A 26,123-nucleotide genomic window follows, 5' to 3' on the forward strand; every position below is an offset into this window, starting at 1 on the left:
AATAATAATAATAATAATAATAATAATAATAATATAGAAGCAGCGAAGAGAAGTCACGCCATGTGATAAGGTTTACATGGGAGGTTTATTGGAAGACGAAAGAGAAGGGGCAGAGGAGGCAGAGAGGGGGGCAGACTAGTCCCTGGGGTCAAGAGTGCAGGAGCGTGAGGGACGCAGAGACTGGGAGAAGGGGGTGGGGATTTGGTGAGGAGGCCCACCTGTTACAAGGAACCATAGCAAATGTGCGCAGAAGTGGCTGCAGGTGAAGTGCTCTTAGTGGCTACAGGCGAGGTCATATCCTGTCAGGACTCTAAGGGCAGGCAGGCCAACACAGATGCCCAAATACTAACACCCACTTGATTGTTTGTCTGAGCTGGGCCTTTAGCACGATAGACTGTGCACCGAGCCACACCCCTCCTTGTTCGGCTTGCTTACATTCCACTTAGATTTTATTCTCAAGACTTCAGTTTCCCAGACTTTTTCTCCTTACACGGCTTTTCAGATGCTGCATTACCATGCGAACACAGCAGCGTTTTAACCTGTCCCTCCCTGGCAGGTCCCCCCCCACACACACACACCTCGGTCAGCAATCAATATTCTCTTTTCCTTCTACAGGCGCTGTGGGCACAAACTTACTGATCCCTGAATGCAGATGCCGCCCCAGGTCTCTGATGCCACAGAGCCTCTTAGCAGGAACAGAGTTAACCCCCTGTCAGCAGTTACCTTTCTCTCGGGTTCTTGAGGAGACCCAGCGCCCACTTCCAGTAAATGCACAACTGCACAGGAAAACACCGCCAACCCCAACCAAGAGCCATTTGGCTTTTAAAGTCTCCGCCCGCGTGACGTCAGAACGCCTGTGGCCAGTGGGATTAAGCAAGCAGGCTTTGCCAGTTCCCGGACTTAGTTTTTTTTTTTTATATATATATATATAATTTTGGATATTAGCCCTCTATTAGATGTGTAGTTGGAAAAAAAATATTTTACCATTCTGTAAGCTGCCGCTTTGTCTGAATGGTGGGATCTTTTGCCATGCAGAAGCTTTTCAGTTTCATGAGATCCCATTTATTAATTGTTGATCTTAGTGTCTGTGTTAATAGTGTTCTGTTCAGGTCTTTCCCTGAGCCTTTGATTTCAGGGCTGTTTCCTACTTTTTCTTCTGTTAGGTTCAAGATATCTGTTTTTAGGTTGAGGTCTGTGTCGGAATTCCTTTCCACTAATTTTTTTTTTTTTTTGGGTGGGGAGTCTCAGCGTTAGGATAGCTTCTGTGTGCCGACATCATCTCTTATAAGGGAGAGGAACGGTCTCTCTTCTGTGGTGGTTGGAGATCTGGTTGCAGCTTCCATTGCTTCCAGGGCAAAGGACAGTGGTGACTCTTCACCTCATTGTTATTCATGAGTCTTCCCCAATAAATATTTGATATTCTTTTATTTTGGGCTCTCATGAACTCACTTACCCTTGCCTGAACCTGTGGCCCAGTGTGGGGCATAAACCCACCTCCCTGAGAGTAAGAGCCTCATGCTCTACTTGACTGAGCTCTTTGATCTTTTTGGAGGTGAGTTTTGTGCAGGGTGATAAGTATGTTATCTATTAGGAATTCTCTACATACAATCATCCAGTTTAACCCCACTATTTGATGAAGATCCTGTCTTTCCCCCCATGTATTTCTGGTTTCTTCATCAAAGATCAGGTGTCTGTAGGTACATGCATTACACCTGATTTCTCAGTGGAAACTGTGAAAGCCAGTCTTGGATAGATGTGCTGGCAGACACTAAGTGACCATGGATGCAAGCCCAGCTACTATTCCCAGCAAAGCTTGCATTCACCATCGATAGAGAAAATAATATATTCCAGGACAAAAACAGATTTAAACAATACGTAGCCACAAACCCATCCTTACAGAAAGTACTAGAAGGAAAACCACAAACCAAGGAAGCCAACAACACCCATAATAACACAGGCATCTGAAAACTCTCCACGAGCACAACTCATAGAAGGGAAACACACTAACACTACCACCAAAAAATTAACTGGAGTTAACAACCACTGGTCATTAATATCACTTAATATCAATGGACTCAATTCACCTATAAAAAGGCACAGGTTAAGAGAATGGATAGGAAACGAACAGGATCCAACATTCTGCTGTTTACAAGAAACACACCTCAACCTCAAAGACAGACACTACCTCAGAGTAAAGGGATGGGAAAAGGTTTTCCAATCAAATGGACCAAAGAAACAAGCAGGTATGGCTATACTAATATCTAACAAAATTGATTTCAAACTAAAATCAATCAGAAGAGATGGAGAAGGACACTTTATATTCATAACAGGAACAATTCATCAGGAGGAATTCTCAATCCTGAACATCTATGCCCCTGTTACAAAAGCACCCACATATGTAAAAGAAACAGTACTAGAACTCAAAGCACACATCAAACCCCACACTGTAATAGTAGGAGATTTCAGCACTCCTCTCTCACCAAGGGACAGGTCAACTAGACAGACACTTAACTGAGAAATAAGAGAACTAACAGATGTAATGAGCCAAATGGACTTAATAGACATCTATAGAACATTCCACCAAATAGAAAAGAATATACCTTCTCCTCAGCATCTCATGGAACCTTATCAAAAATTGGTCACATAATTGGTAACAAAGCCAACATCCACAGATACAAAAAAATTGTAGTAACCACCTGTGTACTATTGGATTACCATGGAATAAAGTTAGAACTCAACAACAATTCTACCCCCAGAAAGCCTACAAACTTGTAGAAACTGAACAGTCAACTACTGAACCATCCCTGGGTCAAGGAAGAAATAAAAATAGAAATTAAAGTCTTCCTTGAGTTCAACAAAAATAAAGACTCAATATACCCAAACCTATGGGACACTATGAAAGCAGTGCTAAGAGGAAAATTCATAGCACTAAGTGCCCACATAACGAAAACGGAGAAAGCTCACATCAGAGACTTAAGAGCACACCTGAAAGCTCTAGAAAAAAAAAGCAGACTCACCCAAGAGGAGTAGAAGACTGGAAATAATCAAACTGTGTTGAAATAGGAGTGGCAGGGCTGCGTCCCCGGCACCCGGCCGCCCGCATGGCTAGTTTATGCCCAGAAATAATTACACGGAAACTGTATTCTTTCAAACACTGCCTGGCCCGGCTAGTTCCAGTTTCTTATTGGCTAGCTCTTACATATTGTTCTAACCCATTTCTAATATTCTGTGTAGCCCACGAGCTGGCTTACCAGGGAGGATCTTATCCTGCGTCTGTCTGGAGCGGGAGAATCATGGCGACTCCCTGATTCGGCTTCTTTCTCCCAGCATTCTCTTCTGTCTACTCCGCCTACCTAATTTTCTGTCCTATGAGGGCCGAGGCAGTTTCTTTATTATTAAGGAATCACTCCCACAAAACTGAGGGCTGAAATCAACAAAATAGAAACGCAGAAAACAATCCATAGAATCAATGAAACAAAAAGCTGGTTTGTAGTTGGAGAAAATCAACAAGATTGACAAAACCCTATCCAAACTAATCTTTAGTGTCTTAAAGGTTTTGTTTTGGCTTGGGTTTTCGAGACAGGATTTCTCAGTTACTATGGAGCCAGTCCTGGAACTCCCTCTGTAGACAGGCTGGCCTCAAACTCACATAGATCTGCCTGCCTCTGCTCCCAAATGCTGGGATTAAAGGCATGAGCCATCACCACCTGACAGTGTCTTAAAATGTTTATCGTACAAGTCTTTCACTTGCTTAGTTAGTTATCCCAAGATACTTTATGTTATTTGAGGCTATTATGGAAGGAGTTGCTTCCCTGATTTCTTGTTCAGTCCATTTGTCATTTGTATACAGAAAGACTCTTGATTTTATCAGTTAATTTTGTATCTAGTTACTTTGGATTTTCCCAGAAAATTTTTAGGGCCAGTTATGTGTACTATTATGTTATCTGTAAATAAAGATACTTTGACTTCTTCCTTTTTAATTTTTATCCCCTTGTTAGTTGCCTTACTGCTCTAGGTAGAACTTTAAGTACTATATTGAATGGTGATAGATTGAACAACCCTGTCTTTTTACTGAGTTTAGTGGAATTGCTTTGAGTTTCTCTTCATTTAAGTTGATGCTGGCTATGGACTTGCTGTAAGCTACCCTTTTTAGGTTGAGGTATATATCCTTAATCTCTCCAAAACTTTTTTCATGAATAGTGTTGGATTTTGTCAAAGGTCTTTTCTATATCTAATGAGATGATCATGTAGTTTTGTCTTTCAGTTTGTTTATTTGATCTGATTACTGATTTGTTTTGTTGTTGTTATTTTTTATGAGATGGGGTTTCTCTGTAACTTTGGAGTCTGTCCTGAAGCTAGCTCTTGTAGACCAGGCTGGCCTCAAACTCACAGAGATCTGCCAGCCTTTGTCTTCCTAGTGCTGGGACTAAAGGCATTCACCACCACCACTTGGCTTATTTACTGATTTTTATATGTTGAATCATTCTGCATCTCTGGGATGAAAGCCTACTTGGTCATGCCGAATGATCTTTTAAATTTGTTTTTGGATTTATTTTGCAAGCATTTTTATGCAAGAATTTTTGCACCTACATTCATAAGGAAAATTGGTCTGGAATCCTCTTTCTTGTTGTATCTTTGTGAGGTTTAGGTATCAGGGTAAACAAACTGGGTGATTTCCTTGTGTTTTTATTTTGTGGAATAATTTGAGGAATAGTGACATAAACTTTTCTTTGAAAGTTTGGTAGATTTTTTTTTTTGTGTTAAAACAAACAAACAAAAAGACCCTGGGCTTTCTTTTTGATTAATAGACTTTTAACGACTGTTTCCATTTTACTTGGGTTACAGGTCTATTTAAATTGTTTATCTGATTTTGATATAACTTTGGTAAGTGTATAGAGAAAAATACCCATTTCTTTTAGACTTTCCAGTTTGATGGACAACAGGTTTCTAAAACATGTCCTTATGATTCTCTCGATTCTCACACTGTTGTTATGTCCCTCTTTTTATTTCTAATTTTGTTAATCTTGATATTCTCTTTCCAACTTTTACTTAATTTATATAAGGTTTGTCAATCTTATTGATTTTGTCAAAAACTCAACTTTTTGTTTCATTGATTTTTTGTAGTTTTATTTTATTGCTTTCATCCTTGAGTTTGATTATTTCTTGCTATCTATCATTTTGGGTATGATTTCTCCTTTTTGTTCTGAGCCTTCAGGTATGCTATTAAATTACTCTAATAAGACATCTTCAATTGTTTTTTAATGTAGGTACTTGGTTTTACAAACTTGCCTCTTAGAACTAACTGCTTTTGTTGTGTCCCATAGTTTGAGTATGTTGCGTTTCATTTTCTTTCAATTCCAAAAAGTTTTTATTTTTTTCTTATTTCTTTTTTTAAAGTATATTCTCAACTATGTTCATAGCAGCACTGTTTTTTTTTTCTTATTTCTATCTTGAGCCAGTTTTTTCATTCATTAGTGACTTCAGTTTCAATGAGTCTGTAAACTTTGTGTTGTTTCCATCATTGATATCCAGATTTAAGCCAGCCAGTGGTGGTGCATGCCTTTAATCCCAGTACTTTGGGAAGCAGGGGCATGTAGATCACAGTGAGTTTGAGGCCAACCCATTTACAACGTCAGTTCCAGGACAGCCAGGACTGCTACACAGAGAAACTCTGACTTGAAAAGCCAAATCAAACGAAACAAACAAACTAACAAAAAAGATACCTAGTTTTAATCCAGGGTGGTAAGACAGGATGCATGGTTTTGTTTTGGTTTTCTTGTGTCTGTTGAGACTTGCTTTGTGCCTGAGTATGTGGTCATTTTTGGAGAATGTTCCACAAGGTGCTGACACGCAGGTATATAATTGGAGTTTGGGTGAAATATTCTGTAAATATCAGGTAGGTCCATTTTGTTTATGACATCAGTTATCTCAAGCATTTCTCTGTTTAGTTTTTGTCTGTGTGACCTGTTTATTGTTGAGAGTGGAGTACTGAACTTACACACAAAAATGTGTGAAAGCCAATATGTGATTTAGTAGTGTTTCTTTTATAAACTTGGGTGCCATTGTATATAGTGCATTAATGTTTAGAATGGCAATGTCCTCTTGGTGAATTTTTCCTTTGAATATGTAATGCCCTTGATCTCTTCTGATTAGTTTTGGTTTGAAGGCTATTTTCTCAGATATTAAAATGGCTACATCTGCTTACTTTTTGGGTCCTTTGCTTGGATATATCTCTTTCCATTCTTTTAACTTGAGGTGAAGTCTATTCTAGATGTTAAGGTGTGTAAGGTGTGTTTCTTGGATGCAGTAGAAGTGTGGATCCTGCTTTTGCATCTATTCTGTTAGTCTGTGTCTTGTTAGTGGGAAATCGAAACCACTGATGTTAAGGGATATCAGTGAACAGTGCTTGCTAACTCCTGTTATTTTGTTATTGTGGCAGGGATGCGTATGCATTTTTCCGTTTGATTTGCTGCTTTGGAGTTATTTATTGTGTTTTCTTTGGTGTAGTGGACCTCTTTAGGCTGGATTTTTCCTTCTAGTGCCTTCTGTAGGGCTAGGTTTGTACATAGATATTGCTTAAATTTGGTTTTCTAGTGAATGTCTTACTTTGTCCATCTAATGTTACTGAGAATTTTTTTGGGTACAGTAGTGTGGTGCTGGCATGTGTGGTCTCTTAGAGTCTGTAAAACATCTGTGCAGCCCCTACTGGCTTTTAGAGTCTTTATGAGAAGTTGGGTGTAATTCTAATAGGTCTGCATTTATATGTTACTTGGTCTTATTTCCTTGAAGTTTTTGTTTTTATTTATTTTTATTTTTTATTTTTTTGCTTCAGCTGCTGTTTATTGACACTCAGGTGGGCACTATAGCAACAGGCCTGGAGATGCTGCACAGTAGAATGGAGGTGGAAAGTGCAGGGTGTGCCTGCAGTGACAGCTCAGAAGTGTGCAATGAGCAGTGGGGAGGCCAAAGCTGTTGGGGAAGCAAGTCCCGCCGGGGGCCAGAGGTTATTATCTACACAGGAACCTGGGCCCCATGCCTTGCTGTCTCCTGACTCCAGGCCAGGGCTGGGAGTTCTCTGGGCTTTTTTTTTTTTTTTTTTTTTTTTTGAGAAAAGGGAAAAAGTTTCCGCCTCCTCCCAGCCTCCCATTTCCCTCCCCCTCCTCACACCCTTCTCTCCCTCTCCCCACTCCTCTCCCCCTCCCTCTCCAGTCCAAAGAGCAATCAGGGTTCCCTGCCCTGTGGAAAATTCAAGGTCCTCCCCCACTCTGTCCATGTCTAGGAAGGTGAACATCCAAACTGGCTAGGCTCCCACCAAGCCAGAACATGAAGTAGGATCAAAACCCCGTGCCATTGTCCTTGGCTTCTCATCGGTCCTCATTGTTCGCCATGATCAGAGAGTCCGGTTTTATCCCATGCTTTTTCAGTCCCAGTCCAGCTGGCCTTGGTGAGCTCCCAATAGATCAGCCCCACTGTCTCAGTGGGTGGGTCTGGGCAACTTTCTACGGGAGCAAAGTACACAGATATGTTGCTGCCCCTTTGTGATAAAGCCAGAGGGTTTCCAATTCTGCATTCCTCTGTCACCCCTGGCTTGGGTAGGGCCATTTTATAGACAGACAGCTGGGCTCTATTCCATGTTTCAGCGGCAGTAATTTTCCCGGGTGTCCCAGCCCACCAGCGCCACACTCTGGCCCAGAGTGAGCACTACAAGTGTTGCTGGCCTAATGGATGGGATGGAGGAGGGGATGGGACAGGGGCTAGAAGAGGGGCTCCAGAGGGCCATCAAGGCACAGGCACTACACGCATGGTGTTGGTGAAGCCAGAGCCTGGGCGCCACCCAGTCAGCACAATGACCACATCTCCCTTCTTGAAGAAGCCTCGGGCCTTGCCAACATTCATGGCCAAATTCACACGGAGGTCCTACATCCTCAGCCCAGGCGTCCTGCACTGCGTCCTTACACAGCACAGGGAAGATGCCACGGTACAAATGGGCCTGGCGAGCTGTCTGGGGATTGCGGGTCACAGCAATGACGGGCGCACGACCTGGCCACCTGGTGAGCACTCCTGTCAGACTTGGTGAGCATGATAATGACCCCACTGCAGCACTTGAAAGAGGCCTCCACAGCAGCTCTGCGGGGTCGCTGGTAATCGGCGCCAGTTGGTGGAGTTCCTCGAATAACTGCAGGTGGAGATGACGGCCTCTGCCTCACGTCAATCAGGTGCTGCATGCGAACGGCCTCCAGAGTGTAGGTCCCTTTGGCGGTCTCTCCTGACATCATGATGCAGTAGGCTCCATCTAGGACCACATTGGCCACATCACTGCTTTCAGCACGGGTGGGGCGGGGCTTTTTGATCATGCTCTCCAGCATCTGTGTGGCGCAGATGACTGGCTTCCCAGCTTGGTTGCATCGTCCAATCATCATCTTCTGAGCCAGGAAACCCTTCTCTGCAGGAATCTCAATGCCCAAGTCGCCACGAGCCACCATAATCCCATCACTGGCCTCCAAAATCTCATCAAACCTGCTGACGCCTTCGTGGTTCTCAATTTTGCTGATGATCTTGATGTTCTTGCCCTTCTCTCCCAGGATCTTTCTAACCTCGTGCACATCAGCTGCCTTGCGGATGAAAGACGCAAACACCATGTCTATATCCTGTTCCACCCCAAATTTCAGGTCCTGGATGTTCTTTTCTAACACAGCAGGGAGGTCACAGCGGCTCCGGGGAGGTTCACCCCCTTCTTGCTGCCCAAGGAGCCACCGTTCTCCACCTCTGTCACCAAGAAGTCAGCGCCTTTCCCCTTCACCTGCAATGAAATGAGCCCATCATCTACGTAGATCTTGCTGCCCACTTCCACCACCTTGCAGATTTTCTTATAGTCCAGCCACAGGGTGTTCTCGTCACACTTTTCCATGTAGGCATTGTCCAGGGTGATCGTCAGGGTAGCTCCCTTCTTCAGCTCCGCTTCTGGAGTGCCGCTGCCTTTGATGAGTCCAGTCCGGATCTCAGGCCCCTTTGTGTCCAGAGCCACAGCACCAGGCCGGTAAAGAATGGGATCAGAGGCGAAGCTTTCTGTGGCTGCACGCACGCTCTTGATAGTGTCTGCATGGTACTCATGAGTTCCATGAGAGAAATTGAGACGAGCTACGTTCATTCCCGACTTGATCATCTCCTTCGGCATCGCCACAGACCGGAAAGCAGGACCAATGGTACAAATGGTGCCAGTGTTGCGGGCCGTGATGGGTGCGGAGTCAATGTTCAGGTGGCACATATGTTCCAAGAAGGTATCAGTCATGGCTGCATGGAGCTGCTGGGTTTGAATGAAGGCAGTCCCTGCTTCGCTGTGTGGTTTCGGCATGGTTCCTGAGGTCTTCGGGCGTACTCCAGATCCTGTAGTTATACCCAAGTCAGACGACTGAAGGGTCAAGACGAGTCTTATTTCCTTGAAGTCTTTATTTAATATTCTTTCTTTATTCGATACATTTAGTGTTTTGACTAGTTTGTTGCTAGGGGTCTTTCATTAGTGTTAGGTTTTGAATGGTTTTATTCATTTCCTTCCCACTGTTTGTGATTTCATAGAACTCTTTAAGGGATTTGTTTGTTTTTCTTTAAGGACCGCTATCATTTCATCATGGCTGTTTTAATGTCTTTTACGTGCGATTCATCAATGTTGAAAGACTCGGGGCCTTCTGTGGTAGGAGGGTTGCTGGGCTCTAGACACACTGTCCTGGCTGTTTTTGTGTTTTCACACTGGTGTCTAGGCATCAGGGGTTGGGAACATTCTAATTCTATGTGCTGATATTTGGTCTTGTTTTTGTTGGGTGAGTGTATTGTTCCTTGGTTTCTGTCTCCCTTTTCTTAAGAGAGTATGGAGTTCATGTGTTGCCTGGCAGGGAATTCTTCTCAGATTGGACCCTCGAATTGGCATGGATAAGAATCCAATATTGGGAGCTGACACTTGGGAATTGGGGTGGACTTGGAGCATCCTGAGGAGGTCCACAGGAGGGAGGAAAGTTTGGTGTTTCCCCAGGTTCTGCTTAGTCCCCTGAGAATGGTGGCAAAGAGTGGGGAGAGGCCACAATAGGTAGTCTGATGCAGAGCTGGGATGAGGCTGGGGGATTGGATGTGGAGGAGAGGAGGGAGAGAGGAGTTGAAGCTCATCCACTTACTCTGGTGGCTGATCTGACTTTCTGGCCTGCTTGGTCCTTGAGTTCTCGAGGAATGCCTGCTGGAATTAGGGGCTGGGATAAAGCAGTGAGTGGGGGGAGGAGAGTTGAAGATCTGTGTGATCCACTGAAGATGAGGGCCGTGAGGGAGAGGAGTCTGCAGCAGGTGGTCTGCTCCAGAGCTGGGGATGAGACTGGGGGGCAGGTGACTGGGGTCAGCCTACCTACTTCCCTCTATCCTTATTTTAATTTGTATCCTTTAGATTACCTATGAGTTTGCACATTTATCAAATATGCAAATTGATACGTTATGTAATTGGCGGGGAAGAATATCTCCTCCTTAGAATAAATTCCAGTTGACTAGTATGAATGAAATAATAGATCCAGCAAATTTCCATTTGACAAACCACTGAGTGGCAAAGTAGTGGGCGAGATGGGGAGCGAGTGTCCTCATGCTTTTAACCTATCTTGTCACAGCTTATTGTTTATGAGCAAAATAAGCTGGACAGACCCAGCAGATAGCACTTTAGCAGAGTGATGCTGTGCCCCAGTTTGACATCCTAAATCAGCTGCTTCTCTGGTATAGTGCTACAGACTTACTTTGGTAACAGCCTTGCCAGAAACACAGGATCTAAATTTAGTGATGAGGAACTACTAAGCCCAAGTTAGGGACATCTGAAATAATCTGAAATAGGAGATGGGGTAACTAAAAGCAATATGTGATTCTGATTTTGGTCTGGATAAGAAAGAAAAAGTCTTAAGAATTTTTTGATACCTGGAGAAGTTTTTTTATGGTTACCATATCAGTTATAAAACTGAAATTTCAAAATAAAAATGTTTAAGAAAGAGAAAGCTTAGAAAGTAATGATCAGGAGGACCATGAATGAGGCTGCCCAGCTTGTAAGGGGATTTTCAAGTTCTTAGGACCTTGATTAGTGAACTGTAACCTTCCGTAGATGACTCTGCAGAAGTCAGTGTGCACAGTGCAATTGCTGTTGTCTCAAAGGTCCAGAATTACGGTATCTGAATAAAAACCATAAACACTTTTGTTGTATTCTACTGTGTTTGCATTTATAATGAAAGACCTTCCTTGGGCTGGAGCTATAGCTCAGTTACACAGCTTGCTGAACATGCCCAATGTCCTCGGTTCAAAACCAGTACTTGACTTTCGAAATGTATTAACTCCTTATGATCATTGTGTATGTCTGTGACGTGTGTGGAGGTCAGAGGACAGTTCTGGGGACTCTTCTCTTCTACCCTCGTGTGGGTTTGAGATCCAGCTCAGATCAGCAGAGCACTTGCTGGGCCCTCCTTAATTTTTTTGTCTTAATTTTATTTTTAGTCATTAGTGTATGTGTATGCACGCATGTGTGAGCATGCTTTATTTGTTCAGTTTTTATTTCTGAAGGGTCTGAGGATTTAGCTCAGAGTTTGATTATGAGAGTGTGGGCTCTATGGCTTCTCCTCAAACCTAGTGTTTACCTCTGAAACTCATACAGAGGATGTTTTTTGAAAGTATGTCTTTGATTTCAGGTAGTAAGACATTTGATGTCATTGTGATTGATCCACCGTGGCAGAACAAATCGGTTAGAAGAAGTAACAGGTAAGTGGGGACAACGTGTTTGTTAGGTTGCTTTATGGAAGCCGCGGTCCTTTGTGCATTCTAGTTTGGATACTGTAAACATGAGAGCAGTTATCTGAAGCTACTGACAATACTTTCATCAAAGAATTACTTTCCTTAATTCTAGATACTTGAACTGAAACTCCTATACCTGCGGAACAGTGTCTGCTGCTGTGACTGAGGCCTGAACCATTCACGGTTCCCTCAGCAGCACTGAGCGCGATCCTTTTGCCTTCTTCCCTGTCGCATTCAGAAACGTACAGTAATGTTCTAGGAGTGAATCATCTAGGTCATGTATTTGGTCATAATTTAGTTTATGTCATCTCATAAGATAAGCGCAGTTAGTTACTGGGATGGTGTTTACTCTTACTAACTGCATTGTGACTTGAACTTGTACTTCTGATGAATACTTTCACTTCTTCTCACCCTTCAGCTTCCCAGATCTCACATTCTTGCTTTGTTATAAACTTAGACTGATGGTCTTCCTCTCAGCAATTATCTTTAGCTTACTTTTGATTTTTGTCTAGAAGGTGTGTGATAATCTTCTTTTTAAGTTGTATGGGTTGTGCAAAGAATACATGTATCTATTCTGGAGTGTATAGATCTCTATGTATGTAAGTGTATCTGTATCTCTATATGTGTCTCTATATTTTTTGGAACCATTTGATAATGGAATAAGAGACAGATACTCTTAAAACTTGAAGTCTATTTGAGAAAAAAGCAGAGGTGTTCTTATATGGCCATAATGCAGTTATCAAGTAGACAGCTAACTTTAATATAAAACCCCTATGGACACATTAGGTACCGAGTATGTCTTTGAGTTGAGGAATCAGTCATGGCTGGGGGGAGGTTCAGAAGGAAAGAGCACTTTCTCTGCAGGTTTGAATCCACAACACTCAACGTAAAAAAGCCAGGCATGACTGACTGCATATGCCTGTAACCTCAGCACTGGGGTGGGGGGACAGGGACAGGTGGACCCCAGGAGCTTGTGAGCAAGCTATGGTTAATGTTTCAAGGCAGTAAGGCAGAGAACAGTAGCGGGATCCCCCCACATCCTGCTCTATCCTCCACATGGGTGAGTACGCCAGCATGCTCATGTGCATCACCCCACAAACACACGCACGCACCTCCAGACAAACACACCAAAGAAAGAAAAAGGAATCAGAGTAGAGAGAAAAATCAGTTCTGGAATATTGATCCACTGTCTTATTTTTGTAGAAGTCGGGGAAATCCTCATTTTAGAAACACAAATTTAGTAACCAAGAAGAAAATTAGTGTAATTCACATGAAAGCAAATTCTCCCAAGTCGTAAGAGTACATGTATTTTACAGTTAATATAAAAATGTGTCTCTAATTTCTTATGTTTTTTAGGCTGTGGGTTCCAGGCTTGCTGTAACTACCCAGAATGTAGCAAATCTGGGAACAGGAATTATCATATCTTTAATCTACGGCTGGCAGTTAACATTTTTACTCGTGGTGATTGTACCGCTCATTGTTTTGGGTGGCATTCTGGAAATGAAACTCTTGTCTAGTCAAGCTCTGAAAGACAAGAAAGAACTGGAGGTTTCTGGGAAGGTGAGTCCAACAAAGCGCAATTCTTAGCTAGCAGAAAAAGTTCCTTGGTGGTGACGTTCACCAGTTCCCTGTTGCTGGCTGTGCCCTGAGGATGCTGTCCTAACCATTCCTCCAGCAAACTTCAGTTCCCTGCAGATTCGCATCCGAAGAAAAGTGGGCAACACCTCTCTCAGCTCGAAGCCTGGCAGCTGCGTTTCGTGGCTTTTCTGGTTTCAGGCTGCTGCCTCCACTTTCTCCTGCATTCCCTTCCATTCTTCTCCTTCCCCCCTTCCTTCTCTCCCCACCTTCTCTGTCTTTCTGTCTTTCTTTAAGTCATTCCTGTATGCGGGGACATAGGCACATTTTGTTATGCATATTTGGAGAGATTCAGTATGGAAAAGTCCCAAGAGTACTGATTCGCTCCACTTTGGACGACTGCTTTCCTCTTTTCCACGCCCCCCCCTTCTCTCACATCTGCTCTCTTCCCCTCGCTCCTGTTTGTTGTGCACCCCTAGCTATTTTTTTTTTCACAGCTTAACAAATGCTTTTGTGGGACCTACTGAATTTCCTGGCAAATATTCTGTTTCTTGTACTGACCCGACCAGGTTGTTCTGCTAAAAAGCTCATCAGGTGAGCCCGATGGGCACACAGGCTGTGCTCTTCACGCCTTAGAATCAGTCTCTCCTGGAGCCAGGATCCAAACTCAGGCAGCGCTCCTATTTATTTGAACCCCTGTAATTAAAAATAGTGCAATGTATCTGAACAACGATTTTCTGGATCATTTTTTTCCTCTAACATCTTACTTTCCTTATTCTCAGGGTTTTCTAAAATGTGTATGTGTTTGGTGTGTGTATGCAGTTGTACGTGAGTATGGGTGCTGTGCGTATGTGTTGGGAGGTCAGGCTCGGGTCATTTCCCAGGAACCATCCTCCTTGTCTGTGAGTCAGAGTCCCTCCCTGGGACCTAGAAACCACTGGTTAGATTAGACTAGCTCACCAAGTCCCCAGGATCCTTCTCTCTCCACTTCCCCAGTGCTGATATTACAAGTAGAGTGAGAGAGAAAGTGTGTGTGTGTGTGTGTGTGTGTGTGTGTGTGTGTGTGTAGTGACCATCCAGAAAAGAAAAATGATCTGTGATAGCCATACCTTCAGATTTAAGTGAACTTATAAAGTGGGCAGCTAGCAAACCAAAGTACAAAAATAATAGCAACTAGCAGATAGACAGAAGCAAAAGATAGCTAGCAATACAGCATCAAATAAAATACTCCAAGCATACAACAGAAATGACTGAAGTAGACTGCTTGACAGAGCAAATAAAGGTAACAGCAAATCAGAGCTTAAAGTATTGAGTAGAAATCGCCTGGAGAAGAAACAGCCGTGCTGGAGTTACCAACTCTTCCACCCATAAANAGGTAACAGCAAATCAGAGCTTAAAGTATTGAGTAGAAATCGCCTGGAGAAGAAACAGCCGTGCTGGAGTTACCAACTCTTCCACCCATAAATGAGCTTCTTCAAGAGGACTGGGTTCCCAGCACCCACACAGCAGCTCACAGACATCTGTAACTCCAGTTCCAGGGCATCTGGTGCCCTCTTCTGTCTTCCATGGGCATGGCATGCAAGTGGTGCACAGACATACAAACACACTGATATTGATAACATAAAGTGATTTTTTAAATCTCCTCTTCATATTTAGATAATTTGTACAGGATTCAGTGAAAAATAAGTGGGTTTCATATTTGGGGTATTGTTCTACAAATTATGACATAATGGAATGTGTCCTTATTAAAATCAGGTCTGACGGTGAAAGCCTGAGAGAAGAATATCTAAGAGGAACTTCTCTTGGTGACCTAGAGTTTTAGAGCTAAAGAAATGGTAGAGAGCTTCTATCTATCCCCTTCGTTTTCCAGATGAGAAGCCACATACAAAGTAAATGTGCAGGAAAGTAGAATTGGAGTAGGTCATGTTAAATAAGAAAAAAAAACAAATGTGCTTTATTCCATGTGTAGAATATGTTAGAAGATGAGAAAGAAATGTATGGACCCAGGAAGGGTTGAGGAGAGGGTGGAAAAGAAGATGGACACGATATGTGAATATATGGAGATGCCAGAGAATCCTGTTCACCTGTACATTTGTGAATATATGGAGATGCCAGAGAATCCTGTTCATCTGTAAAACATTTGTGAATATATGGAAATACCAGAGAATCCTGTTCACCTGTACAACATTTGTGAGTATATGGAGATGCCAGAGAATCCTGTTCGTCTGTACAATATTTGTTGATGACAAACAGCATTTACTGTCTTTGACCTACTGATTTAACTTTTAAAAATGTTTCCTAAGTAAATTATCTCATGCCGGTAAATCCTCACATTCAAAGATATCTATGGGAATAAGAATTGAAAGTGCGGCTAGGGCTGAAAACAGGTGCATTGTTAAGGTTGTCTGTGGTACCGCACTGCATGTATTCAGGAACCTTGAATGCTCTTCACCAAAGACAGTATAGATTCAGAATCCATTTTATCATTAGCCATGTGTAAACTTGGGGAAGAGCACTGCTTATGTGAAGGTCTAACATGCTGATGTGCAACGGTTTATTTTGTAGCATATTCCAGCTAGGTCTTAAAGCAATGGCCCTTACAGATAAATATCACACTTTTAAAAATATGCAAAACAAAACAAAAATGTGTAAAGCAAGGTATCACAGTGCATGGCAGTATTAACCGCACCCAGACGGAGTGGGAAGTTCTCAAGTTTTAGGTCAGTCTTGCATATTTTGCAAGACCCTGTCTCAAATAAACAAGCTAAAGCAATTGAAGGTTGAAATACGTCCACTGTGTAAGAAAGCACTGTAAAGGACATACTGAATTCTCAAGTACCTCTTTTAAAAACAAGTAAAGACAGTGGCTTTAGGCCATCTCTCTAAAGAGGGGGGAAGATTAGTGGATATCCCATACAGACCTGAAATCAAGTTTGAGAAATTATTTAATATTCTTTTTCAGTAAAGAAGATGCTCATAGATAATACCACATGCTAAATACATTGTAGCTACTTACTTTTATTAATGATATTTATAGATTTTAAAAGAGATCCTGTTGGGTCTTGTGCCTGTTGTTTTACAGATCGCTACTGAAGCCATAGAGAACTTCCGCACTGTTGTCTCTTTGACTCGGGAGCAGAAGTTTGAAGATATGTATGCTCAGAGCCTGCAGATACCATACAAGTAAGAAGCCCTGAAGAGTGGGCCAGGGCTCTGGGGGGTTTCTAGTGAGGACTTCCGTTTTCAGGATTGCTTTTGCCGGAAGGCAGAGTGAACAGAAGAAAGTACTAGAAGGAACACCTGAGACTATCAAGAGAGATGGAGAGACCTGAGCTTAGGCAGGGGCATCCATGAGGTAGAGCAATGAGGGCTGGTGACACCGGGGAGGTCAGAGAAGAGGACCACGGGTAACGCCTCTGGTGTCCAGTCGGGATGATGACCCTGCTATTTGCCGTATTCGGGGGGAGGCTTCTCTATAGAGGTGTTGTGGGACACTGAGGGGACCTCTCCAGGATACTTTCTGCTCCTTCCTTTCCTGGGGAGACCTTCTCTTCTCCCAGTACCCCAGCAGTACCTATGAGAGCTCTAAAAGAAAGGTGACCAGGACACTAGTGAGCCCAGCCTTTGAGTCTCAGCTCCTCCTCTAGGACAAGGCAAGAACTAGACCTTTCTGAAGGTTTCCAGGCACCTTTGTCATAATCATGGCAGGCCCTCTTTTTCTGAGGAAAATTTTCATTTGAAATCCCAGTAAGTTGCCAGGTGCTGATGGCGCACACCTTAAATCCCAGCACTCGGGAGGCAGGCGGATCTCTGTGAGTTCGAGGCCAGCCTGGTCTACAAGAGCTAGTTCCAGGACAGGAACCAAAAGCTATGGAGAAACCCTGTCTCGAAAATCCCCCTCCCCCCCAAAAAAATCTATTATAGACCTTTGTTTGCCTGTTTTCTGAAACAGGTAGTCCAGGCTGGCTCTGGTCCTCCTGCCTCAACCACCTCTGTGCTGGAATTATGGGTATTATCATAGATCATGTGTGTATGTGTGTGTGTGTGTGCAGTTGTGTGCATGCGTGTGTGTGTGTGTGCCTGGTGTATGTAAATGTATGAGTTTGTATGTGTGGAGGCTAGAGGTTGAAGCTGGCTGTCTTCCTCTGTTGCTCTTTTGATACAGAGTTTGCTCACGGAGATCTGCCTGCCTCTATTTCCTGAGTTCTTGAGTGCTGGGATTAGAGGCATGCCACCACTGATGTGCTGTGATTACTATTGATTAATAAAGAAAACTGCATTGGGCCTATAGCAGGGCAGAACTGACCTAGGTGTGGAAAACTAAACTGAATTCTGGGAGAAAGAAGGCAGAGTCAGGAGAAGCCATGGAGCTGCCACCGGAGACAGATGCAAAATGCCAGTCAGAACCTTAGCAGCTCTGACTCATCATAAAATATAAAATAACAGGAATGAGTTAATTTAAGATATGAGTAAGCCAGAAATACACTTTAGCTATTGGTCAAGCAGTATTGCAACTAATAGTTTCTGTGTGATTATGTTGTGGTCTGGGCAGCTGGAAACAAACAAGCAGCCTCCCCCAAAACCACTACTGCCCAAATTTAAGAGTTTTTATCTTTTTTCCAGTTAACTTTTTGAGTACCCAAAGTTAGAGTCTAATGCAATCAATTCTTGTGTAATGAATAAAATTTTAGGAATAACATTTCTACTAGTTGCTGGGATTTTTCAGGACCCGAAACCCAGGTTTGCTTCCTTGGTCCTCACAGGAATTTTCTTTTCCTAGTATTGCAGCCTTAGCTTGTAGTAGGTGACTTAAGAAAATAAAAACAACAGTCAGTGGGTCCCACATGCTCATGCTGCTGGCTTCCTCAGGTTCATTCTTATCAGTGTTGGAGCAATAGGTTTTAAAGCAACAGCTTTAACCTCGACTCCCCTAGCTGCAGAGATCAAAGTGTGGTTGACCTAGATGTGTGAAGGATTCCAAGAGATGATATGTATTGTATTAGACATACATGTAATAGTGTCACTATTCCCAGATGGTCAGACTATAAGCCCACCAGGGAAGAACTGGCATGGGGCCTTCCACACAGTCCTAATGAGGAGCTGTTTTAGGTTTCTTCACCATCTTTGGATTGCTGCCAAAAGGGAGGGCTTCAGCTGCCAGCTGGGCCATCTCCTTCCCGCCTGGTCAGCTTGACAGCTTTTGCCTTCACTGCTTTGTGGATTCCCAGAGATCACAGTGCTTAAGAATGGTAAGATTCTGGACACTGTCTGGAATTCATCCGCTCCAACTTTATAGGAACTTAGGTAAGGATACAGTTGTGCATTGGAACTCCATTGGTATTTTTAATTATGCATGTGCATGTGTGTTATTTGTACACACACACACACATGTATGGGGCCCAGAAGTCAATGTCAGATGTCTTCATCTAGTGCTAGGGTTTCGGTCACATGCCACCATACTTCTGTGTTGCTGCTCTGAACTCACCTCTCCAAGTTTGTGCAGCAGGCACTTTACCAGCTGACTGAGCTATCTCTCCAGCCCCCATTTGTGCTTTTTAGTTAATCATTTAATAAAGGGGAGGTTTGATGGAAGAGAAATGGGGTACTGTTTGTGCATGGACCTCAGCTCTTGCAGAATGAGAACAATTCTGGCAGTGATGCACAGCATTCTGAATATAATACTACTACTACTACACTGTTCTCAAATAATTAAGACAGAGGTGGGAACAGAGCTCCGTCATGATGTGTGAGGTCCTCAATTTTATCCTTAGCATCACAAAGGGGAATTAAAAAAGAAAAAGATAAAGATAGTAAATAAAGATAGTAAATTTCACATAAACATTTTTCCCGAATTTCAATATTTCTCTAAAAAAAAGTAACTGTCAGCATTAACATTTAAAATACTTTCTGAATTTTTGTATTAGTTAATTTAATTATTGATTAATTTATTTATTTTTGCTTTGTGACAGGAGACCCTCTTCTGTGGCCTAGACTGACCTGGAACCGAATATTTAGTTGGTCTTGAATTTGTGGCAATCCTTTTGCTTCAGACTCTGAATATTGGGATTACAGACATAAATCACCTACCTATTCTATTACAGTTTTTACTTCTGTGCTAATCATGTTAATTGAAAGTAGTATTAAAATATAACCTCTTGAAAATATTTGCTCTGAATGTTGTATTAATTGTTACTATTATTAAACTATGAAGTATGTAGTATAGTTCTATACATTAGTTAAGGAATATTTTTTCACATCTTCCAAGGATACTTGGATATAATATTTATTCTTTATTGGAAAAATACATATCTGGACTATAGCCATATATAAACTTGTTTGATTTTTAAAAATAAATTGGAAAATGTGGCTCAGTGATAGAGCCCAGCATGTATTCTAGCCCTAGCATCTCAAAAACTAAAAGTAGAAAAATAAAATGGGACTGGGATGTAGCTCAGTAGTAGAGTCCCCTGTTCAACCACTGACAGTGCTAATATAAATGTGTAGAAGGAGCAGCAGGCTGCGTTCCTGCCCAGCTCCCGCACAGCTAGCTTTATACCCGAAAAAACAACACACAAATTGTATTCTTTTAAACACTGCTTGGCCCGTTAGTTCTATCCTCTTCTTGGCTAATTCTCACATCTTGATTAACCCATTTCTAATAATCTGTGTAGCACCACGAGGTTGTGGCTTACCGGGAAGGATCTTAACCTGCGTCCATCTTGGAGAGGAGAGCTATAGCGTCTGCCTCACTGCCTTCTTCCTCCCAGCATTCAGTTCTGTTTACTCCTCCTACCTAATTTTCTGTCCTATCAAAGGGCCAAAGCAGTTTCTTTATTAACCAATGAAAGTAACACATAGACAGATGACCCTCCTCCGTCATAAATGTAATAAATGGACTAGGCCAGTGTGCTATTTAATATACTCTGGTGTCTGTGAGAATGCGGGCAGACATTTCATCAGAATTACACCTGACTTCTCAGTGGAGACAATGAAGGCCAGAAGGTTGTGGTCAAGTGTTATGCACACATTAAGAGACCATGGGTGCTGGCCCAGACTACTATACCCAGCAAAACTTTCAATCACCATAGAAGGACAAAACAAGATATTCCATAACAAAACTAGATTTCACCAATACCTAGCCAAAAATCTAGCCCTACAAAAAAAAATACTAGAAGGAAAACTCCAACAGAAGGAAGATGGCTACACCAACAAAAACAAAGACAATTGATGGTCTCATAGCAGCAAATCCCAAAGAAGGAAAAAGCACACAAACTAACATCACCAACAATGAAAACTAAATTAACAGGAAACAGCAATCACTTGTCATTAATATCCCTTAATGCAAATGGATTCAACTCACCTCTCAAAAGGCACAGGCTAACAGATTGGATATGAAAACAGAATCCATCCTTCTTCTGCATACAAGAAATATCTCAACTTCAAAGACAGACATCGTCTCAGAGTAAAGGGTTGGAAAAAAATACACCAATCAAATGGACCTAAGAAACAAGTGGGTGTAGCCATCCTAATAGCTAACAAAATGGACTTCAAGCTAAAATCAGTCAAAAGAGACAAAGAAGGTCATTTCAAATTAGTCACAGGAAAAATCCATCAAGAGGAAATCTCAATACTGAACATCTATGCCCCAAAACACTTTGAAAGCTTAAATCATACATTATACCCCACACACTAATAGTGAGAGACTTAACTCCCCTCTCACCACAGGACAAGTCAATCAGACAAAAAAAATGAACAGAGAAATAAGAGAACTAACATATTATGATTCAAATGGACTTAACAGACATCTATAGAATATTCCATCCAAACAGAAAGGAATATACATTCTTCTCAGCATCTCATAGAACCTTCTCAAAAATAGACCACATACTTGGTAACAAAACAAACCTCAATAAATACAAAAAATATGGAATAACCCAATGTACATTATCAGATCACCATGGTTTAAAACTGTGGGTTTTCTGGAACACATGGAAATTAAACAATTCTCCCTGCATCATCAATGGGTCAAGGAAGAAATAAAGGGAGAAATTAAAGACTTCCTAAAATTCGCTAAATGCCTACATAAAGAAGCTAGAAAGATCCTACACTAGTAAATTAGCAGGAACATTTGAAAACTTTAGAACAAAAAGAAGCAAACTCACCTAAGAGAACTAGATGGCAGGAAATAAAGTGAGAACTGAAATCAACAAAATAGAAACAAAGAAAACAATACAAAGAATCAGTGAGACAAAGAGTTGGTTCTTCGAGAAAATCAACAAAACAGACAAACCTTTATCCAAACTAACCAAAAGGCAGAGAGAGAAATTTAAAAAAATCAGAAATGAAAAGGAGGACATAACAACAGACACGGAGGAAATACAGACAATCATCAGGCCACATTTCAAAAACCTGTCTTCCACAATATTGGAAAACACAAAGGAAATGGACAACTTTCTGGATATCACGTACCAAAATTAAATCAAGACCAGATAAGCAAATAAAACAGACCTATAACTGTTGAAGAAATAGAAACAGTCATCAAAAGTCTCCCAACCAAAAAGAGCCCAGAACCAGATGGTTTCAGCTCAGAATTCTACAAGATTTTCAAAGAACTAATACCAATATTCCTCAAATATTTCCACACAATAGAAACAGAAAGAAAATTGCCAAACTCTTGATGAGGCTACAATTACCCTGATACCCAAACCACAGAAAGACATTACTAACAAGGAGAATTAAAAACCAATCTCACTCATGAACATTGATGCAAAAATATTAAATAAAATACTGACAAATCGAATCCAAGAACACATCAGAACCATTATCCACCATGATCAAGTTGGCTTAATCCCGGAGATGCAAGGATGGTTCAACACATGAAAATCTGTCAAAGTAATCCACCATATAAACAAACTGAAAAATACAAACCACATGATCATCTCATTAGTTTGGCTCCCAAGAGGTGTTCTGTGGCAACCAGAGTACATGGCCTAAGGATTTCTGACAAGGAGCTGAGGGATGTCTGTCAGTGCATGGCGCATGTCAGGTGACAGCAAGGAGGAGCTTTCAGAGGCCCTGAGCATCCTCCAGTAGTGACCTTCCAAGGAGAAGCAGTTTCAATGAGAGGAAAGCCTGTGAGCCTCTCCTGGCTGCTCTCACCGCCATTCCCCTGAGGGACCTTGTCAGCAGCACCCTGACTGAAGCACGGGTGAAGAGCACGGATCCTGTCGGGGTCCCATGTCCCAACATAAACTACTTTTCCTTCTCTGGACCAGCGTGGAGGCGCGGGAATAGAGACACGGTTCACACAGCAATATCAGAAGGGAGTCTCAGGCTTCATTCAAATCCTGAAGATCACCCACGCTTATTATCCCAACACCTTTTATCCCCCCAGGTAAACTAAGGTGGAAGTGCATCAACATTCTGTTTCCGGGGGCAGGACTGCAGTCAGGTCAGCAGCTCGGTCACTAGCTTGGAACTCACAACTCCTCTCAGAGGATCTACAAATCTACAGAAGAAAAGGAACAACACACCTGAGCTCTTGTTAGGGTGGTGACAGCCTGTCTGGCAGGGGTACCAACCACCAACTTGGCTGTCACACCATGTAGAAATACGGGCCTACAGGATCCCCAGATTTCTCCCAAAATAACCAGTGATGTGAAAAGACAGGTGTTGTTCCTTTTGGAAACTACAGCTCCCAGATTCCTCCTGGATTACGGACACCTGCACGCGCAGGCGCAGGACATTTCTCCCAGATACCCTTGCGCTTCTCGTTAAAAAGCGAGCTTCCACGAGGTCTCGCTCTCTTTTCCCCCCCACCCTCTTGTGTCTTGCACACCTGTCCCTTATTGTGCTACCCCTCCCCCATTAAAGCACACCCACGTGGGAGCCGCGTGTCTGTGCCTCCTCCTTTCGTGCGTGTTTTGTCTGTCCCGTGTTTGTCTCTACTCACACACACCCGCTTTAAAAGAATAATAACAGGACCTCTGCCCACGTGGCCCTCTGTAAATTCCCATCTCCAGAGGGATTCAAGGTCTAGGCATTGAAATGAATGACCTCTGTCACAGGGCACAGTGGCAGGCTGAGGAAGAGAGAGGCCGGCACCCATTTACCTCCAGACTAGAGATGGTGGTGACGATGCAGATGAGGATGTCTGACCTGGCGATGATGGCCTCCTGTCCTGCACACAGAGACCATGGCTGCCAGGGGTCCACATGCACCAGGAGGCTGAGGGAGAAGTGAGAGGGTGGAAAGCCATGGGATGAGAGGGACGGTGATTCCCAAGAACCCTGAACATAAGCCACACCTTCCTGAGCCCCTGACAATAAACAGATAGATCCTGAAGGACGATGGGGCACAGACAAAGGGAGGAATTATCCACACAGTGAGTCACAGGAGACAAAGTGCTCACGGGGAGAGGACAGCAGAGAGACCGCACATGGCGTGGGAATATAGGCCCTCTCCATGTTCATGTTCCTGGATTAGCAAGGCTTACCCTAGGACCAGGCAATGGCTGTTCAGAGAAGACAAGGTAACCGAATATGGAAGCAGAGAACACTGTCCTCCAAGCTAAAGGATGATCACGAGGTGTTCGCTGGTGAGAGGCACAGCTGATGCAGGTCCAGGTGTCCTGTCTGGTGCAGGCTCTGGGCATCAGGGAAGTCTAGCTGATCAGTGCACTGTTTCAGTGGCTGTTTGCCCACACAAAACATCTATGGAGAAGAGACCTGAGACCCACAAGTTCAACAGCAGGGATCACTTTACTAAAGAGGAAGGTAGCTCTGAAAACTGAGAATGATGTGGGAATGTTCATGGGGGAAGAGTTCATACCCCCCCACATACACCCCAATGTTCAAAGAATGAAGAGGAACAAACAAGTTCAACCGGGGGGATCCAAAAGGTCCCCATTCAGGGACTCGGGGGATCCCTTACTGGGTTTCTCCTCCTGCCTCTCTCAGTGGAGCCACTCTGGTGTTGAAGACAGGCCGGGTTTGTGTATTTGGGGCCCCCGGGAAGCAACACAGTCTTGACAGCCAAGCCCTGATTGCCTTCTCATTCTCCAGCAGCACCCAGTGTTCTGATGTCAGGGTCAGGTCTAGGTGGCAGGGGCATTTCCTCTGTTAACATGCTGTGGCAGACACAAGGGGCAGATGCAGCCTTGGTCAGTGGGGCATGGCTCCAAGTGGGGGCTCTTCTTCTGGGGACAACATAGAGGCATGGGGGCCCTTCTGGTCATCTTCTGCCCTGATAATGTCATGACATCAGGTGTGTCCTCTTCTGAAGACTGGGTGTGGAAAAGGCCAAACGTGGGCGGGCTCACTGGCTCTTCCTCTCAGGTGATGAACAGATGGTAAAGCAGGTAGCAGAGATGGTGGAGGTGCAGGGCCAGGGATTACGGGCTTGACTGAGGTGGTGGGGTCAAGCTCCTGTTGTTCCTGTTCTAATAGGTATGTTCTAATGATATCATTATATTCTCTTTTATATAAGGAGTATATGATCTTTTTAGAGCAAATCCATAGGAAAGGAGCTCTTTTAAAATACAGGATCTGGGAAGGGCTTACTAGGGATGTTTCCTTCAGGGTTCTTTGTCACGACCGCCTCGTCCAGCAAGGATGACGCGACACCGAAGCTCTTCTTACAAGCAGTTTTATTCAGGACTTTTGACAATAGAAGAAATTTCTCTCTCTCTCCGGGCAAACCTCTCCCAGCCCTAAGTAGGCCTGGGCTACCAACCCTGGATAGCCACGTGGGCGCCGTTCATTGGTCCACGCTCATGCAAGCAGCTTGCGATCATCAAGTGATGATCGCAAGGGTCCAGCCTCAGCCAAATAAGGAGTTGTTTATCCTAGAGAGCACTCGCTTTCGGGATCGCGGAGGGAGGAAGCCAGCGCCATTTTTAAGGCGCGGCTCCACACAGCTCTCTACAGTTCCCCCTTTTTGTTTTGCAAAGCGACAGGCAAGAGTAGAGGTCTGATCTCTGTTAGAAATGGGACATGTGCTAATGTCTTTCCGGATGTCATCCAACCAGAGAACATCACACCTGTCCGGTGTCCTTTTCACAGAGGTGGGAGATAGACACCAACCCACATGCACTCAGACTTGCTCTTCTTGAGGTTGATGTATGCTTACCTCAAGTGCAGTGCGCAAGCCTCGCATCCTGTGCTCGCTCACATCTCTTTTAAGGTAGATAGCCAAACTTGGGGAGACTGTCCTGCTTCAATGGCCGTCAAGGCTTGTATGACCAAAGCCACATTGCGACGCTGTGAAACCCTCATGCGACAGACGCACCACAAGCATACCAGGGAGGCAAGCACCATTAGGTCTGCCAGGGCTCCTATCCCCGCCCACTCCTTCAGATGATCCATGGCTGTAGTGATCCAGGAGGATAGTCCTTCTGCCAAACCAGCATCCATGCGTGTGGAGTTCACAGTCACCATCGCCACCGCAACTTTTCCAGTTGTTCAAATTCACCAGACCAATTACCTAAAAGATATCTAGACAATTCTCTAGACAAATTAGCTGCATGGGTAAATTTTCCATACTGAATGTTGGTCACACACAGCCCCAGATACTTCCATTCACAGCCAAGCTGAGCCAATTGCCAGAGAACATCTATCTTTTCTTGAACCAAATCTATACATTGGTTAACTACCATTAGCCCACCTTTGAGTTGACTAGCCCAGTCTGTGCATCCAATGCTTGCGCTACTAAGGTAGATAGACTATTTAATGTTTGCGCTGTTTGCACAGTAT

General features: G+C 43.3%; 1 protein-coding gene and 1 pseudogene across 4 annotated transcripts in view; both read right to left on the reverse strand.

Moving 5' to 3' along the window:
• Positions 1-3,314, reverse strand: part of Ndc80 (NDC80 kinetochore complex component) — a 42,295-nt gene extending 38,981 nt beyond the window's left edge. For 3 of the 4 annotated variants that reach the window (XR_007591264.1, XM_050139855.1, XM_050139854.1), the window contains exon 1: positions 3,252-3,314. The gene's annotated coding sequence lies outside the window, so the exon portion shown is untranslated. The remainder of the gene's footprint in view (positions 1-3,251) is intronic. The other variant, XM_050139856.1, reaches the window with a different exon arrangement.
• A 4,250-nt stretch (positions 3,315-7,564) lies between these two features.
• On the reverse strand, positions 7,565-9,361 carry LOC126500122 (pyruvate kinase PKM-like; annotated as a pseudogene).
• Between the last annotated feature and the right edge of the window lie 16,762 nt (positions 9,362-26,123).

The sequence above is a fragment of the Alexandromys fortis genome, unplaced genomic scaffold (genome assembly GCF_014885135.2).
Source record: "Alexandromys fortis isolate MF-2015 unplaced genomic scaffold, M_Fortis_MF-2015_v1.1 scaffold_38, whole genome shotgun sequence".
In the NCBI taxonomy this organism is placed as follows: domain Eukaryota; kingdom Metazoa; phylum Chordata; class Mammalia; order Rodentia; family Cricetidae; genus Alexandromys; species Alexandromys fortis.